Below are 18,632 nucleotides of genomic sequence, written 5' to 3' on the forward strand. Positions count from 1 at the left end.
TCAGCCGTCACAATATACGTTCTTGGTTTATCATATCATGTGAGACGACATACTATCAGGGAGTATTCTTTTTATTCTATTTTTATTGCTCGGGATGAGCAATGTTTAAAGTTTGGGGATGTGTTTAGTGCTCGTTTTTCGATCTCTAAATGAACTAAAAAACTTATTTTTGTCCCCAGATTTTACAGTTTACATCATTTTTTGAGCTTAAAAAGATAAATTTACGTTAATGAGTGTAATCGACATAATATTTCTCGGTTGGTGTTTTTCTACCCATTCAGTTGGGTTTTTGACCTGTCTTGCATGTGTTCCTCATCTCATATTCTATAGGACGATGAGAGTTGGGCTTCTTCTTATGAAGTCCAAAATTCTTAAAGGAATTGACAGCTTTCATCACCACTTGTCATCACAAGTGCAACTCGAGTTTCTTGAGTTCCCCTCCTCCTATTCTACAGGTTGGTGGGAGATGGTTTTCTTGCACGAAATCCATAATATAGCACATCGTGCTTTGCATCGGAATTGACGGTATTCATTTTACTTGTTAATGCAAGTGCAACCTGTGTTTCATGGGTTCCCCACCGCCTAGTCTACGGGTCATGGTGGGAGTTTGACTTCCTCTTATGAAGTTCAAAAATCTAAAAGGAATTAATGGATTTTATCTTGTGAATACAAGATTGCCTAAGCTTCTTAGGCCCCCACCACTTATTCAACGAGTCTTGGTGGGAGTTGGACTCATATTATAATGTCCAAATGGCTTCAGCAAGGAATTGACGGATTTGAAAGAAGAAAAATTCATCACGAGTAAATAAGGTGAATAAAAGATGTTTGGCAGATTGACCACGTCTCAGTGTTTTCATCATATCCGGCTCCTCGGGACTCCGACTTAGGCGATTCAAGATGTTTCGGAAACTAGACACAATTATCTACAAGTTTCGTGTTTTGAGTTTTCAATAATTCAGTCGTTTTCCAGTTCAAAATCGACTTGGAAGTTGAAGTTAGTTTGCTGGACGAAAATCAAAAGCTAAAGTAAATTTTGAAATAAAGTTGAAAGATAAAGGACTAAAGTTGTAACATGCTGAAAGTTGAAAGCAAAGGGATAAAGTTATGCAATGTGTGAAGGTTGGAGGATCATTCATGTAATTATGATCTATATAATAATTGTTAGGCGATCAAATGGGGGGTGACACGAATAAAAAAAATACGCACAGAAAATACCTACGAAGATAAGATGGCCGCCATTCCTTCAGCCACCACGATTGTTGCGATTGAAGAGGACATATGACTTCGTTCTTGAGGCTACGTATGTAGCAATCACATATACCAAGTAAATCAATTTGGTCATCTATTTAACTTTCTAGTTATTTTGTTTATTTATTTATTTTTGCTTCTCCTGCTATGTAACTTGCTTTCGGTTCATAACTTGTTTTTCATTGTGTGTTAGTTTTATGGTTGTTTTAAATATGATGTTTAAACTTTGTTTATCCACTATTATCAATTTTAATTTTATGGAGTAATAATCTTTAGGGTTTGGTTGACTAGGATGAGATGATAATTTTAATGTAGTTGATTTTGTTTGAACCAATTTTGTTGAAATCGAATAGCATATTCAAATGTGTTCTTATTTTAAAAATATAAATTTTGATCGGTAACTTTGATTTTGGCTAACATTTGATCAACGTTGGTTAGGGTTAATTTACTTGGTTTAAATTTAATATTTACATGCTTATATTGACTTCGAGATAAGCTTTATTTGTGACATCGTTTGAATATGAATGTGCGGTTTCGTTCTCTCGCTTAAACTTAACATAGACGTGTGTTAGGACATTTTTAACAAAACCATCGGACTTAATGTTTTTTAAAATCATAAACTACATAGAGATATGAGTGAATGTTTTTTAAATCGAATCATGAGACCGAGAGGTAATTGATAACTTTTGTTGGTGTTATGTTATTCGTTTCTATATAATTGGTTTGACAAATTAGTTGCATTAGAAGAATCATTGAACCCGTATAAGTTAACCGAATCCCGTTTTTCTCATAATTGTTAAATTGTTCAATTGTTTTCTTTCTTTGTTCGATTATTTTATTTTTCGTTTTTACCTTGGTGAATTTAGTTTAATTTTATTTTAATTGTTTCCTTAGTTTAATAAAACCAATCACTTTTGCAATCAATTGCCTAGTTCACTCTTTCTTAGAATAGGATAGTCCCTGTGGGTTCGATATCTGGTTTTATGACTATATTACTTGCACGACCTCGTATACTTGCAAGTACGCGTTTTCGTTAACACTACTTGATTCTTCTTATTTGTTTTGCTATTGATTTAAACCTTTTTAATCAATTCCGAATTATACTTAATCTTATAAGTATAATCATATTTATTAAACTTTTAGTAAATCATGACGAATATCTTGTTACTATTATGGTGGACTTTGACCAACACACAACTTTGTGTACTCGATCTCCTAGTCCTTCACTTGACACTTTGTCAACGAATTAGTCTAATTCCAAATATGAAATTTCTCATTCATCATGCAACCAAGTTGCGTGATTCCAAATTTCTGTCCAATTGAAACTTAGGTGATTAGAAACTCTCCCTATTTGGTAAATTCTTGACCTTTCCATAAACACCATAAATAAGAATCATATCCATTTGTTGTAGAAATATTCAAACATCAATTTTCATAACAATTTCTTTGCAAGGAAGTAAACAAATAAATAAATAAGTCAAACCAAAATTTATTTTATTTATAAAAGCAACGGAAAACATTTGTCCTTACAATGTAAAATCCATTGAAAGCTTTGTATTTCAAAAAGAAAATTTCTAACAACTCTATCATAACTATCTAAGCTCAAAATCTAATCTTCAAGTCCATGCGATCAAGATCGATTTCTTGTGATTAGATTCATCTTGCTCTTTCACCAAACTTCCTTTCTTTTCACCGATCCTAAAAAACATTCAAATGCAATCTTATCAGATCATGTATTAAGAATCAATGAATAGGAACTTAACGGAGTTAGATAGTGGATTTTACCTGAAGCACAGCCATACTCTTTGACTCTCCCATCTTCTGGAATCTTCAGGCTCTTAGGGTAGACTTGTATTTAACGCCCTTTCTTTTGGCAGCAAACGCAGGTCGGTTCTCCTAGAACGTCCTCGGAAGCATGGTCGGTTGACTTTCCCAACAAATATGCTCCATTCCTTTGCCAAATCGTTTCTGATTCAGCAGCAATGAGCATGTAAGTTAGGTCAATGAGGTTGTCGTCACGATCCATCATATAATACTTTCTTTTGAACTCATTATATGATTCAGGGAGTGACTGCAGAACCCAGTTCACAGCCAACTCATCGGGAAATGACACACCCAACATAATCAACCTATCGATGTGTGATTTCATTCCTAGAATGTGGGCACACACGGATTTGCCATCTTCATGTTTCATTTCCAATAGGGCTTTAGTGATGTTGAACCTTTCAATTCTTCGATCTTGTGGGTTAGGGAAAACAATTGGAGGAGGAGGAGGAGGAAGTGAAGCATGATTTCTTTTTCCTCGATCGAATCGTGGAATACCATCTTCATGTGGAATGCTTGTTCCACGAGATTTGGGAAGACCATAGTTGTCGAATTTTGACATCTACAAAACGGGAGAAACAAATTCAAGTTAGTTGATTTATTGAGTCCTTAGTAAATCACCCAAATGAGATACTAAGGCTAGGACCCCAACACAATATTCTACAACTCGGGAGAGGGATGCCGTAACCCAAATTGCAGAACATTTGAAGGTAAGTGAATGACGATTCACTAATTTCCACCATGAAAAACGAAAAAGAAATTTAAGTTTTAAATCTCTGAAAACTCCTAGATCCTTTGAGATTCATTGAACATTTCAATGGCATGTTTAAATCTCGATATGCCCCTCTTGTTTGTGACTGGGATGCCGAGGATCATAAAGCGGGTGTGAATAACCATGCAAACTTACATGGTGCCCCCACATGTTACAGTCACCTATTCGATGTGCCGGTAAACCACACACGCTCCACCGAAATATGACAAACATTGAGTCACCCTTTGCTACCTTTGCTTAGAACCATTTAGTGTGCCGGTAAACCACACACGCTCCACTAACGTCTTCGCAAGGGCACAAAGTGTAATTTCATGGAATTGCATCAATTCACTTTTTCCTAAGTAACTAAGATTGGGAATTTGAAAAACATTTAGTTACTTTTGTACTAAATTATACTTATAATGGAAGGTTTCGTCCTATCCTACCCGTTCGGCTAACGACCCTCCACTAGTCAAGAGTGCGGTGGGTAAGAGTGGATACCCATTCAATCGCCATTTTAATTTTCTTAAACACCCCTTATAGACCAACTTCGTGAATGAGGCCTACTAACGGTAAGACTGACTTTTACTCATACATATATATAATGTTAGACTTTTAATGTTATATATAGTATAGGGTGTATTTTACACTTTCAAAATACTAGGTGGTCAAATTTAATAATTATACTTTTAATTCAATTAAATTGTAAACCTAAACTTTTATGGATTTATTAAACCTCCTTTAATTATACACCTTAATTAATTAATAAACCATAAGGGTGTGATTTGAACTTTTCACAACAATATTAGAGTTTTAGAATTTAACATTCCTAAATTAAACCTTTTAATCAACTTTTAAATTACAAAACTTGAGGGCAAGTTTTGAAACATTTTTCAAAATAATAGGGTTTCAACTATTTAAATTTCAAAACAACAAAAGTTTTGAGGTCAAATTTAAACTATAAAACCTAAAGGGGAAAATATGAAACTTTTCATAATCACAAGGATCAATTAACAAATAATATAAATTAACATTTAATCACATATTTATCCATATTTGATTTATTTAATGATTTCTTGCAAAACAATTTACCAATTTAATCAAAATAATTAATCAGTTATCACATAAGGAAACAAATATTTTATTAATTGATAAATATCTTCAATTAGATCAAGAATATACTCATATATATCAAAAAATCGGATTTATATTGATCTAATATGATAAGGCAAGTATCCTCAAGCAAAAACAACAAGAAATCCCGTTTTTCCCTCTTTCTGACCAACAGACTCGTCGAGTCAGGCATGGACTCGTCGAGTCAGCATGGACTCGGCGAGTTCATCTATAGACTCGGCGAGTTCAGCCCCCAGAATCCCAAAATTTCAATTTTAAATCTTGAACAAACAAACAAAGCATCAATACAATAGAAACCAATCAAGGCTCTGATACCACTGATGGGTTTTGGTCATAAGAACATCCTATGTGCTCATACAAACCCTAATGCTTGGATCTAGGTTTCTCTATTGTACATGCAAGTTATCCAAGACTATAAACCCTAATTCTAGCATTCAAGTAATCATATTAACATGAGAATAGGTTTAAGATATTACCTTGATTGTTATGTAGCAATAACAATCTCAATTCCTCCTTGTATTGACTTTTGAAAGCTTAGAGTCACAAATGTCACTCCTCTAATGGTTCACAAACACCAAGAGCAAGAGGATGAAGATGAGATAGAAAGGAGGCTGCCCTAAAACGTGTGAAACCCTAGAAGGATGCTTAGCCACGTTTTTTGGGTCATAAGGGATATATATATATATATATATATATATATATATATATATATATATATATATATATATATATATATATATATATATATATATAGGAGGCAATTAGGGTTATCTAACAAGGAAACCCTAATTTGGATGCTTAAGCCCTAAGCAACCCATAGATTCCTTTCCTTAAGGCTTTGGACGATTTCCCCATGGGTTTTCCATAGAATTCGTCCACTCCTTAATATAAGGCAATCCATGGCCCAAATTGCAATTATCTTATAATTACAATTCCAGTCCTTTAAGTTTAATTAATCTCTTTTAGTCACAAAACTAATTACTAATTAATTATTGACTAATATTAATTAAACAATATGATTTCTCCTTTAATATATTATTCTCATAATATATTAATAAATCATATTTAATCATTTCTCTCCATAATTCATCCTATCAAGTTGCTTTGGTGAAGGCAACCCAAAAGGACCATGCACCATCGGGTCAAGTACATACCAAAATAGTTATGAACTTAGACACTAATCCAATATATTTTTCCTTTGTAGGGATCAAATCCTGGAATCAACACCTAGCTCCATAACCGTTAATCCAGGAGGAATCATATACTGTAGGTTTATGTACACGACATAGATTTATAATAAAGAACCCTGGTGTAGATCTATTTCTTATGGAAAGATTTATGTGAATGGTTATTTTCCGTCTGTGGTTGCTAGCTACAACTTCGTCTGACGAGGCAACATGCGTCAAATGTTTCTTTCTTCGTTACTATATGACTGCTTTTAAACGTCAGTAATGATCTCGATTCCTCCATTTATATTTATATTGTGCCTGTGTGCCTTGTTTATTGTGCCTATGTGGCTTGTGGAGGAGCGACGAATAGTATCGGTTATGGGCAAATTGATATATTGAAGATTTTATTCGAAGATGTATAGATCTAGATTGATTCAATTCTCCCAATTTGGGCGGAGTGTGTAAGAGTGTTTAGGTTGTTAACTACCCCTCCCTACGACACAATTCTTCGTAAGCAGAGACGTTTCAAAGAATAGAATTGTAAACATAATGGTTAATATTTGTCGTTGAAATTATATGAGTGGTAAAATATGCGTTTATAATTTACCGGTTATTGAAAATTATTTTGGGATGAGTTTGCCCTACTGGTTAAGTGTCGATTTCCAAATTTAGTAAGATAATACTTAATTAACAATATGACACAAATTTACAAAGTTTATAAAATTTGAAACTTATGAGTTTTACATATAAACTATACGAACTTTTGTACAAAGTTTCAAGAGTAAATTTGGTTATTTTATGTTTTCACAAAGCATGATATGACTTTATTTTACACAATTTGGTATTCGAAATCTTTATATAAAAAGCATTTTGGCAATGGGACTGTAAAAATATATTATAAGTTTGGTGTGTATATATATATATATATATATATATATATATATATATATATATATATATATATATATATATTACAAAAGGTGTATTTTTGAATTTGAGCAAATGACATTTCTAAATGAGTTTCAATATACTTTTATGACTCAATTATTTTATACTTTCGATAGAAAAGTACGTGTTTATAAAATCCAGTCAACCAGATAAATTTTATAAAACATTTTTGGGTATAAAAATACTTTGTGTCAAAACCTGTACAACTCACCAACAATTTTGTTGACGTATCTTAATGCATGTATTCTCAGGTTATTTATAAGGTCAGAAGAGTTTGTACAGAAGATCCTCCGATATTCTTATCATACAATTGTGAACGCCAAATCGTTAGGCTTGTGTAGTATTTCAACAATAATCTTGTCAATGTAATTTCTATTTCGGTAATAATAAAAGATTATATTTGTACTGTTCAATGTATGTTCAATAACTATGATTACTGGTTTACCTAGCGCACCTCGACGTTTCCGCCGTCGGTCGAGGGTGTGACAATACTGAAGTTTCAATACTTCAAGAGAGTAAATAAATACAACTTATCTTTTTTAGAATGTGTTCACAACTCAAGTATTGTTGGACAAGAAGTTACCAATGAAGATATGTTGGAGAAAACTTACTCCACATTTCATGCAACAAACTTTACCTTGATGCAACACTATTGATTGCAAAATTTCACAAAATATTCTAAACTGAATGCATGCATGGTTGTTGCAAAGAAAACAATGAAATCTTGATGTAAAACCATGAATCTTGTCCAACAGGATCAATAACACTTCCTAAAGCAAATGATATAAATATTGATCGTCATCGAAACAATACATGTGGACGAGGACGTGGTCGTGGTTGAGGAAGAGGATGTGGTTATTTTAATCGAAACCAAAGCTATAATCAAAACTATAATTCTGGTCGTGGCAAGGTAATAATCGTGGTTGTGGCCAGAAAATGAATAAATACCAATCCTCACAAAGAAACAATGTATATAAACAAGGCAAGGCCAAATTAGGAAGGCATGATGATGGGACATCATATAAATTTAATGGTTCATGTTATAGATGTGGTAGCACATGCCATTGGTCAAGGACTTGTCGTACACCTACACATCTCTCTCAACTTTATCAAGAGTCCCTCAATGGAAAAGGAAAAGAAGCAAACTTCATTGATAATATTGAATGCACTCCGCTACCTATTGTTGATTTTTGCAATGACATGGAAGACATGAACTAAAATTTGATATTATTGTTCTAGTAAACTTATTTTTCCTTCCTTTTTAGTTCATGTATTGTCTTTCCTACTATAAATGAGCTTTCTTTATAATAATTAATATGATTATTTTTATTGACTTATTATTTCTTTCATATGTGAAGTTTAATATGAGTCCAAATAGAGTACAACACCAAGAAATGGTTGGAGATCTTTGTATAAAAGATAGTGGTAGTACACACTATTTTAAAATCAAAGAAATATTTTTCAAAATAAATACCAAGAAAAGTAGTCATACATAAAACATCAAGTCTTCCAGGCATGATAGAGGGAACAGGGAAAGCCCATTTTTTATTACCAAATGGTACAAGCTTTTGTATAGAAAATGCCTTATTTTCTCCAAATTCTAATAGAAACTTAATGAGTTTTAATGACATATATTTCAAAGGATAGGACACAAAACCATGAACATTGGAAATAAGAAATATATGTATATTATAGACAAAAACAATGTGCTTGAAAACTACCGACACCCTATTCTAGTCTGCATTATACATATATACATATGATTGAATCAAATATGGTAATCAAAGAAAAACATTGTGATCATGGGACATTCTGTTTATGGAATGATAAGTTGGGCCACCCAAGATTACCAATGACGCGAAGGATAACTGAGAATACACATGGGCACCTATTGAAGGACCATAATTTCCCTGAATCCATTAGCATAAGACCGTGTATATCTTGTTCCCTTGGAAAGTTAATTATAAAACTGTAACGACATAAATTTATAAACCAAAACTTTCATTTTTCAAACACAATAAAACACATATCACATTATCTCCAAAAACTTCAAGTATCAAAAATCAGTAAATAGTTCAAAAATTGTTTATCACGAATCCAGGATCAAAATAAATATAACTCCAGCTCAGATGTGTGTGTACAATCAAGTCGGTGCTTTCCCACGATCCTTGGAAGTACCTGAAACACATAACGCGGTAATCATGAAGCTTAGTAAGTTCCCCAAAATACCACATACAACACATTAGCCACTCGAGGCTATAAATCTGTAAGACCCTCCGGTCTATATGTCTCAGTGGGACCCTCCAGTCCCATGGCTCATTATACCCTCTGGTCCGGTCTCAGTGAGGACCCTTCGGTTTCACAGCTCGTTGGACCTTCCGGTCCAGTCTTAGTAACACATACAATATCATATATATCACATAGAAAAATGCATAACTCAAGTATGCACATACGATCCTCTGGTGACACATAAATACCACTCTAGGTAAAGTATAGTGAGAAGACTCACCTCGTAAACTAGCAAGTAACAGTCACATACTCAAAAATCCCGAACTAGCCTCCGCCTAACACATTAGATAAGTATCTCTAATCAATACCCCCACTCTTACTCAAATACTCCAAAAGTTTCTCTTACTCTCTCTCTCTCTCTCTCTCTCTCTCTAACTCTTGGAATAGGTAAAATACCATTTTACCCGTCCATGGTCTCCATTACTTATGTTGGCGAAACCCTAAAGTTAACATAAGTCAACTCGAGTCAACAATCCCAGTTTGACCTGACTCGCCGAGTGCACTCATGTGACTCCTCAAGTCCAGTCGCTACTCAGAGGTCCTAATGATGGTCCAGCTCGTCGAGTTAACCCCTAACTCGCCGAGTAACAGCATTGACAGTTCATCGGGACAAACCCTAACCGACTTATTGAGTCGGCTCCTTGACTCGGCGAGTCCATTCAGACTCTTTCCCTAATCAGACGATTTCAAGGAAGAAGACTTTCCCAAACTCTAGATCTACATTCTCAGGGCTCATTTATCATGTAAAGTCACATACTTTATGTCCATGCATGACACTTTGGGCATGGAATGGCAAGAACATGCTCTAATATGGGTTTTTCACTCAAGAGTTCCACTAAGGCTGAATAAAGCAGGGACCTTTGGATGCTAGGGACCTCAGAAGGTCCAGATCTGAAGTCCAAACCTCGACATGAACTCAAAATCCTCAAAGTCCTAATAATATATAGAAAAGAATCCCTAATCTCTAAAAATTTGAGATCTACCCAAACAAATGAGAAAGGTTTTAACTTTATACCTTTAACAAGAGCTCTTGGATGAATAACCAATAGATCTAACAGCCTCCTATTGCTACTTACTTGAAAACCTATTCTTCTCTTCCAAAGGTACACCAAAAAGGTCAACGTTAACTCTCTCTCTCTCTCTCTTTCTCTCTCTCTCTCTCTCTCTCTCAAAGTTAAAAGGGAGATTAGGGTTTCTCTTAGGGAAGTGTAGCCGCAAATGAGGCTATAAGTGCCTTTAAATAGGCCCCAAACCCGGGGATTTAGGGTTTCTCAGACCAACGTCTACTTGGCGAGTCGGCTCTCGGACTCGTCGAGTAGGACATTAACCCCACGTGACACATCGCGACTCTACTCGACAAGTTGGAGCACCGACTCATCGAGTAGATCAATAGATAAATAATTAATTAAATAATAAATAATATACCTGGAAGTCTGTATGTTACAACTCTTACCCACTAGAATCAGACTTCGCCCTCAAAGTCATGATCCGAAAATAACTCTGGATACTGCTCTCGCATCTCGGACTCCGGCTCGCACGTCAACTCGGAACTTCTCCGATGTTGCCACTAGACCTGAGCTAGGGGTACCTCTTTGTTCCTTAGAACCTTCACCTTTTGATCCATGATCACAATCAGTCTCTCAATGTAATTCAGGCTCGCATCCACCTGAATGTCCTCTAGTGGTACCACTGTCGTCTCATCGGCTATAGACTTCCTTAGCTAAGACACATGGAAGGTGTTATCAATCCGACTCAACTCCGCAGGTAGCTCCAAACGGTACGCTACCCTACCCACTATGGCAGTCACCCTAAAAGGACCGATGTTTCGGGGCCCCAACTTGCTCCGTTTCCTGAATCGGATCACCCATTTCCAAGGGGATACCTTCAGGTGTACAAAATCTACGACTTGGAACTCCAGCTCGGATTGTCGCCTATATGCATAACTCTTCTAGCGACTCTGGGCCATCAGTAACCTTTATCTGGCTTGTTGAATCTGCTCAGTTGTCTTTAGCACTATCTCAGTGCCACCCATTCCTCGTTGCCCCACCTCTCCCCCAACAAATGGGAGTCCGACACTTTCTCCCATAAAGAAGCTTAGAGGGAGGCATACCAATACTCGAATGATAGCTGTTGTTGTAAAAAAAAAACTCAGCCAAGGGAAAATAAGTGTCCCACCTTCCCCCGAAATCCATAACACATGGATGCAGCATGTCCTCAAGCGTCTGAATCGTCCACTCGCTCTGTCGGTCTGTTTGCGGATGGTACGCGGTATTGAAGTGTAACCGGGTACCCAACTTCTCATGAAATTTTTTTCCAGAATCTGGATGTAAAACACATATCTCGATCTTAAAGAAGTTGATAGTCCGAAAATTTCTCCCATAAAGAAGCTTAGAGGGAGGCATACCAATACTCGAATGATAGCTGTTGTTGTAAGAAATCTCGGCCAAGGGAAAATAAGTGTCCGTCCTTCCCCCGAAATCCATAACGCATGCATGCAGCATGTCCTCAAGCGTATGAATCGTCCACTCGCTCTGCTGGTTTGTTTGCGGATGGTACGCGGTACTGAAGTGTAACCGAGTACCCAACTTCTCATGAAATTTTTTCCATAATCTGGAAGTAAAACACCCATCTCGATCTGACACTATCGGGGTCGACACTCCATGCCGAGCTTCCACTTCCCTCACATAAATCTCGGCCAATCTCTCTGTAGAAGAACTCTCATTGATGGCGAGGAAGTGAGCGCTCTTTCTGAGTCGGTCCACAATCACCTAAATCGTGTCAACTCCACACATAGTTCTCAGAAAATTGGTGATAAAGTCCATGGAAATCTGTTCCCGCTTCCACTGGGGAATCTCTAGAGGTTGCAATGGACCATGAGGACGTTTGTGCTTGGCCTTAACCTGACGACAGGTCAAGCACCTGTCAACTACCCAAGCCACGTCCCTCTTCATACAAGGCCACTAATAATCTCTGTTCAGGTCCAAGTACATCTTAGTGGCTCCTGGATGGATCAAGAATTTCGATCTATGTGCCTCCTTCATCAGGATACGGTGAGCTCAGGGCACCCAAATTCGCCCTCGAAAAGTCATAAGCCCTTGGCTATTTGTCACAAACTTGGGAACTTGCCCAACCACCCACTCCCTCTTGTGGTTCTTCGGTCTCAAGTCCTCCGCCTGGGCCTCCCGAATGGTATCTAAGACTGGATTCATCACCGTCGTCCTCATACACACATCTTGGATCGGGGCGCTCTCTATTCTACGGCTCAGAGCGTCGGCTACCACGTTAGCCTTGCCCGGATGATAAAGGATCTCACAGTCATAGTCTTTCACCACATCCAACCATCTCCTCTTTCGCATATTTAGGTTGGGCTAGTCCATGAGATAGTTCAGGCTCTTTTGGTTCGTGTATATGGTACACCGAACCCCATATAAATGATGGCGCCAGATCTTGAGGGCGAACACCACCGCCCCCAGCTCTAGATCATGGGTGGGATATCTCGTCTCATGAGGCTTCAACTGCCTCGATGCGTAGGCTATCACATGCCCTCTCTACATCAGCACTGCACCCAAACAGGATATGGATGCATCATAGAAAACCAAAAAGTCCTCTACTCCCTCGGGAAGGGATAACACTAGGGCTTCGTACAATCTCTAGCGAAGAGTCTCAAATTAGGTCTACTACTCGGGACCCCAAGTAAAAGTAACGCCCTTCCGGGTCACCCTGGTGAGGGGGACGGAACTCTTGGAGAAATCTGTGATAAATCTGAGATAGTAGCCGACCAATCCCAGAAAACTCCTGGTCCCTGTGGGGGATCTCGGCACCTCCTATCTCATAATTGCCTCAATCTTGGCTAGATCGACCAACATCCCATTCTGATTAACGAGGTGTCCCAGGAACTAGACCTCTTGTAACAAGAAATCACACTTGGAGAATTTGGCATAAAGCCTCTCCGATCTCGATACTCCAAGAATATCTCTCAAATGCTCCTCATGCTGCTCTCTGGATCTCGATTACACCAAGATATTGTTGCTGAACACAATCACCGATCGATCCAACATAGGCCTACACACCCAGTTCATGAGGTCCATAAACGCTGCCGGTGCGTTGGTGAGTCCAAAAGGCATCACCACGAACTCGTTATGCCCATAACGAGTCCCAAAGGCCGTCTTTTGGATATCCTCCACACGGACTCTCATCTGATGGTATGCAGACCTCAAATCGATATTGGAAAACCAAGAGTCACCCTGCAACTGATCGAACAGATCGTCGATCCTCGGAAGTGGATAACGGTTCTTGACCGTCAGCTTGTTCATTTCCCGGTAATCAATGGACATCCGGTGTGAACCATCCTTTTTCTTGACAAAAAGGATCGGCACTGCCCACGGCAAACTAGTCGGCCTAATAAAGCCCTTCCCTAACAACTCCTGGAGCTGTGAGGATAACTCTTGCATCTTAGGTGGTGCAAGGCGATAAGGTTCCTTAGCGATAGGTGTCGGTCCTGGAATCAAATCAATTCGAAACTCCACTTGCTTCTCGAGAGGCACACCAGATAACTCCTTGGGGAAAACATTAGGGAACTCGCATACTATCGGAACCTCAGAGATAGAATTCGGCCTCTCTAACACTGTCTGTGAATCCATCACATACGCCAAGAATCCCATACAACCTTGCTGTAAACTATTCCTTGACCTGGAGGCAGAGTAGATAGCTGCCCAAGATCTGGTACCCTCGCTATACATTGTTAGCACTCCCCACTAAGGTCTCGTATAGTCACCAACCGGCGCTCATAGTCGATCGCTTCTCCAAAGCGGATCAACCAATCCATGCGCACGATGACACAGACATCACCCATCGAGATCAGTACCAGGTCAATTGGAAACTCGACGTAAAAAATCTCGAGCACACATCCCCGGATCACATCAATAGTGAACACTGCATGCTCATTGGCTATGGAAACTATTAGAGGTCGATTCAACTCATGTCGTCGAATGCTGATGTGATGACTAAATGCTAATGATACGAAGGATCGATTTGCACCCGAGTCAAATAACACCAAAGCAGGTACAAAACTCACAAGAAAAGTACCTAAGCATATGACAATATAAGCACAATATAACTCGAAATAGAATTATAACACCGTGGATTTTCAAAGCAAAATTTTTCTTTTAAATAATCAATTTAATATTAAAACACTTGTTTAAAATCTTATTCATATTCGAATTACAAAACATAGTTCCATTTTCATTTGAATAGACAACCAGGATCCTCCAAAATACAACTCTTTCCTCGGTGTGTACAATCGAGCCGATGCCATTCCGCGTTACTGAAAGAACCTGAAACAACATAACATAAATACTGTAAGCACGAAGCTTAGTGAGTTCCCCAATATACAACTTACGCACATACGCCTTTCCAGGCCCGACCTTCCGGTCCATGTGTCTCAGGGGACTTCCGTCCCTGCTGGGTAAACCTTCCGGCCTTACCCACGCCGACCTTCCGGTCCATCGCACATCATATCGCCTTCCGGCCCATAACATATTGCCTTCCGGCCCATAATATAATCGCCTTCCGGCCCATAACATACATAGCACATATAACAAATAACTTACCACATATAGCATACATGTCACATATCATATCCGACCTTCCGGTCACACAATCAAACCCTTCCGGGTACAGTATAGTGAGAAGACTCACCTCGCGGACACTGGAAGATAGCAACTCCTGAAATCTCTTGCACTTGATCCTCCGAGCTACAAGCTCCCTGTCTCATCATATATCTCTTTTTAATACTTCTATCTTCCACGTTAACTGACCCTAAAACGTTACACACAGGTCAACTCGGGTCAATGGCCATCTCGACTGGACTCGGCGAGTACCCTGGCGACTCGGCGAGTCTAGTCGTCCTCACCAATTCCTGCATGATCCCTTTCTACTCGTCGAGTATCCCTCTTGACTCGACGAGGTCCTCGTGGAAGAATCGCGGGGCCACCCCGACTCTACTCGCCGAGCCTGAAGAACAAACTTGGCGAGTCCCAGTAAATCTTCAAGCTACTCGCCGAGTCTGATCATCCGACTCGGCGAGTCTACGCCATGCAGTCGATCGAACTGCTTCCTGAGATACATATATTCTCGAATATACAAACATGGGACCTTCTGGACCTCTAAGGGTCCTAATACAAGGTTATAAACGTTAAATAACAACACAACAATCCATCTAGACTCCAAATGGGTTCCATAAACCCTAAATCTATATACACATCAATCACAGGAGAATGTAATCCGAATTATTACCTGAATGATGTACCTTCCATGTCCCCAAACTTCAGAACTCGAACTCCCTGCAGTTCCTTTAGCTAAAACCCTTCTCCTCCTTGCACAACAATTCCTTCAAGGTCACCAATGGCCTTCAAGCTTGCTCTAGCCGCCCCAGTCGCCTAGGGTTCTTCCCAATCGATCAAAAGTCGTGAAATGACGGCATAATAACCCTTATATACAACCCAATACTGAACGGCTAGGGTTTCCGCTGAACAGCGTCGACTCGCCGAGTCCATATCTGGACTCGTCGAGTCCAGTCGTGAACCCGCGACCAAACCTGCGACCCTACTCGGCGACCCTACTCGTCGAGTAGGACATTAACCCCACGTGACACATCGCGACTCTACTCGACAAGTTGGAGTACCGACTCATCGAGTAGATCAATAGATAAATAATTAATTAAGTAATAAATAATATACCTGGAAGTCTGTATGTTACAACTCTTACCCACTAGAATCAGACTTCGCCCTCAAAGTCATGATCCGAAAATAACTCTGGATACTGCTCTCGCATCTCGGACTCCGGCTCGCACGTCAACTCGGAACTTCTCCGATGTTGCCACTAGACCTGAGCTAGGGGTACCTCTTTGTTCCTTAGAACCTTCACCTTTTGATCCATGATCACAATCAGTCTCTCAATGTAATTCAGGCTCGCATCCACCTGAATGTCCTCTAGTGGTACCACTGTCGTCTCATCGGCTATAGACTTCCTTAGCTAAGACACATGGAAGGTGTTATCAATCCGACTCAACTCCGCAGGTAGCTCCAAACGGTACGCTACCCTACCCACTATGGCAGTCACCCTAAAAGGACCGATGTTTCGGGGCCCCAACTTGCTCCGTTTCCTGAATCGGATCACCCATTTCCAAGGGGATACCTTCAGGTGTACAAAATCTACGACTTGGAACTCCAGCTCGGATTGTCGCCTATATGCATAACTCTTCTAGCGACTCTGGGCCATCAGTAACCTTTATCTGGCTTGTTGAATCTGCTCAGTTGTCTTTAGCACTATCTCAGTGCCACCCATTCCTCGTTGCCCCACCTCTCCCCCAACAAATGGGAGTCCGACACTTTCTCCCATAAAGAAGCTTAGAGGGAGGCATACCAATACTCGAATGATAGCTGTTGTTGTAAAAAAAAAACTCAGCCAAGGGAAAATAAGTGTCCCACCTTCCCCCGAAATCCATAACACATGGATGCAGCATGTCCTCAAGCGTCTGAATCGTCCACTCGCTCTGTCGGTCTGTTTGCGGATGGTACGCGGTATTGAAGTGTAACCGGGTACCCAACTTCTCATGAAATTTTTTTCCAGAATCTGGATGTAAAACACATATCTCGATCTTAAAGAAGTTGATAGTCCGAAAATTTCTCCCATAAAGAAGCTTAGAGGGAGGCATACCAATACTCGAATGATAGCTGTTGTTGTAAGAAATCTCGGCCAAGGGAAAATAAGTGTCCGTCCTTCCCCCGAAATCCATAACGCATGCATGCAGCATGTCCTCAAGCGTATGAATCGTCCACTCGCTCTGCTGGTTTGTTTGCGGATGGTACGCGGTACTGAAGTGTAACCGAGTACCCAACTTCTCATGAAATTTTTTCCATAATCTGGAAGTAAAACACCCATCTCGATCTGACACTATCGGGGTCGACACTCCATGCCGAGCTTCCACTTCCCTCACATAAATCTCGGCCAATCTCTCTGTAGAAGAACTCTCATTGATGGCGAGGAAGTGAGCGCTCTTTCTGAGTCGGTCCACAATCACCTAAATCGTGTCAACTCCACACATAGTTCTCAGAAAATTGGTGATAAAGTCCATGGAAATCTGTTCCCGCTTCCACTGGGGAATCTCTAGAGGTTGCAATGGACCATGAGGACGTTTGTGCTTGGCCTTAACCTGACGACAGGTCAAGCACCTGTCAACTACCCAAGCCACGTCCCTCTTCATACAAGGCCACTAATAATCTCTGTTCAGGTCCAAGTACATCTTAGTGGCTCCTGGATGGATCAAGAATTTCGATCTATGTGCCTCCTTCATCAGGATACGGTGAGCTCAGGGCACCCAAATTCGCCCTCGAAAAGTCATAAGCCCTTGGCTATTTGTCACAAACTTGGGAACTTGCCCAACCACCCACTCCCTCTTGTGGTTCTTCGGTCTCAAGTCCTCCGCCTGGGCCTCCCGAATGGTATCTAAGACTGGATTCATCACCGTCGTCCTCATACACACATCTTGGATCGGGGCGCTCTCTATTCTACGGCTCAGAGCGTCGGCTACCACGTTAGCCTTGCCCGGATGATAAAGGATCTCACAGTCATAGTCTTTCACCACATCCAACCATCTCCTCTTTCGCATATTTAGGTTGGGCTAGTCCATGAGATAGTTCAGGCTCTTTTGGTTCGTGTATATGGTACACCGAACCCCATATAAATGATGGCGCCAGATCTTGAGGGCGAACACCACCGCCCCCAGCTCTAGATCATGGGTGGGATATCTCGTCTCATGAGGCTTCAACTGCCTCGATGCGTAGGCTATCACATGCCCTCTCTACATCAGCACTGCACCCAAACCGGATATGGATGCATCATAGAAAACCAAAAAGTCCTCTACTCCCTCGGGAAGGGATAACACTAGGGCTTCGTACAATCTCTAGCGAAGAGTCTCAAATTAGGTCTACTACTCGGGACCCCAAGTAAAAGTAACGCCCTTCCGGGTCACCCTGGTGAGGGGGACGGAACTCTTGGAGAAATCTGTGATAAATCTGAGATAGTAGCCGACCAATCCCAGAAAACTCCTGGTCCCTGTGGGGGATCTCGGCACCTCCTATCTCATAATTGCCTCAATCTTGGCTAGATCGACCAACATCCCATTCTGATTAACGAGGTGTCCCAGGAACTAGACCTCTTGTAACAAGAAATCACACTTGGAGAATTTGGCATAAAGCCTCTCCGATCTC

Source organism: Lactuca sativa, chromosome 1 (genome assembly GCF_002870075.4).
Source record: "Lactuca sativa cultivar Salinas chromosome 1, Lsat_Salinas_v11, whole genome shotgun sequence".
In the NCBI taxonomy this organism is placed as follows: domain Eukaryota; kingdom Viridiplantae; phylum Streptophyta; class Magnoliopsida; order Asterales; family Asteraceae; genus Lactuca; species Lactuca sativa.